This window comes from Wasmannia auropunctata, unplaced genomic scaffold, assembly GCF_000956235.1.
Source record: "Wasmannia auropunctata unplaced genomic scaffold, wasmannia.A_1.0 LD336074.1, whole genome shotgun sequence".
Classification (NCBI taxonomy): Eukaryota; Metazoa; Arthropoda; class Insecta; order Hymenoptera; family Formicidae; genus Wasmannia; species Wasmannia auropunctata.
Window position 1 is genome coordinate 5,029,170 of NW_012026816.1, and position 1,882 is coordinate 5,031,051.

A 1,882-nucleotide genomic window follows, 5' to 3' on the forward strand; every position below is an offset into this window, starting at 1 on the left:
ATTCTTTTTTTTACATAACGTGTCACTTCAACATTTCACACTCGATTCACATACTCGATTCACATACGAACAATTCACTGGAAATCACGAAAAATCAACTAATGCATCTATCTGTTACGTACTTTACAATCACTGTCGATTAATTATCTATCCACTGAAACATCACACGAAGAAACACACGGCGATTTATTAATACACGACCCGTTCACTCGAGGATAGCAAGTAATTGCCTGACTTTAATACCGAATTTATTAATTAATAATTATCAGTGTCAATTAATTATTTGTATCGATTAATTATTTTTCGACTAAAAAAATCACTCGAAAAAAAACACATGACGCGTGCACTCGATGATAGCAAGCAGTCGACTGACTTAATACCGAATTTATTAGTTAATGATTATCAATCCCGTGTCTATTAATTATACGTCGACTGAAAAATTACTCCAAGATAGAAACACGCGCAGAATTTATTAACACACGACGATTTACTGACACACGAGACGTTCACCCGACAATAGCAAGTAGTCGACTGAATTTATTGGTTTTATGGTTATGTTGTATCATTGTCGAAACACGAACATGTGAGTGAACGTCTCGTGTGTCAGTAAATCGTCGTGTGTTAGTGAATTGTTGCGTGCTTCTTTCTTCGAATGATTTTTCAGTCGACGAATAATTAATAGGTAATAATTAATAGATAATTAAGAGTCGTGTATTAATAAATCGCCGTGTATTTCTCGTTTGATGTTTCAGTGGATAGATAATTAATCGGCAATGATTGTAAAGTATGTAACGGATAGATGCATTAGTTGATTTTTCGTGATTTCCAGTGAATTGTTCGTATGTGAATCGAGTGTGAAATGTTGAAGTGACACGTTATGTAAAAAAAAGAATTAACTAAATAATAATTTGATCTGTGTCAGTTAGTGATAACGTCTGCATTAAAATTAACGAAAATTTATTAAAATAAATGTTTATTTGGAACTGTACGTGGTCCATCGAAATGGAAATTCCGTATTTCTTACGAATCTATACAGAAGTTATCGAATCTTTACAAGGTAATTGATGTGTGTGTGTGTGTGTGTGTGTGTGTGTGTGTGTGTGTGTGTGTGTGTGTGTGTGTGTGTGTGTGTGTGTGTGTGTGTGTGTGAGCAAGAGAAAGGTAATCGCATGTCCTTAAAATGTCATGTGTATGCGCGCGTGTAGCAGTCAGCTGATCGTCGCGCGGGCCCCGCGTACCGCCTGAGTCCGACAGTAAGTTGCGCGCCCCTGTCTACCTTCCATACGTGGCCCATAATTCGTTAACTATTTCTTGTTGTAATTTGAAAACTAAGCTTCGGATAAAATTTTGATAAAGGATAAATCTTCTCAAAATTGAGTCAATAATATGACATTTTAAGGACAAAAGTTTATTTTGGGACACCCTGTATAATACTATACAGGGTGATTCAGAATAAATATATTGTCCTTAAACATACGTATTTCTGACCACATTCTGAGACGATTTTTCCTTTGGCAAAAATTTGTACGGAGCTTAGTTTTTAAGTTATAAAGAGAAATAGTTAGCGAATTACGGGCCGCGTACGGAAGGTAGACAGGGGCGGCGCAACTTACTGTCCGCCGGCAGGCGGTACGCGAGACCCTCGCGACGATCAGCTGACTACACGCGCGCATAAACATCCGTTTACATTTTCTCTCTTTCTCTTTTTCATACGCACGCACGCATGCACGTACGCACGCACGCACGCACAAAACCTTACCTTTTAAAGATTTGTCGACTTCTGTAGCTTCTCGAAAAAGATAGATGAATTCTCATTTCGATGTGATTTCCACGTAATGAGTGTTTATTTTATTAAATTTTGATAGTTTTAATGTAAACGTCA

At 37.1% G+C, this 1,882-nt stretch overlaps 1 protein-coding gene across 1 annotated transcript in view; it reads right to left on the reverse strand.

Moving 5' to 3' along the window:
• LOC105449817 overlaps nt 1–1,882 on the reverse strand; it is a 14,364-nt gene that overhangs the window by 1,856 nt on the left and 10,626 nt on the right. The gene's annotated exons all lie outside the window — the stretch shown is intronic.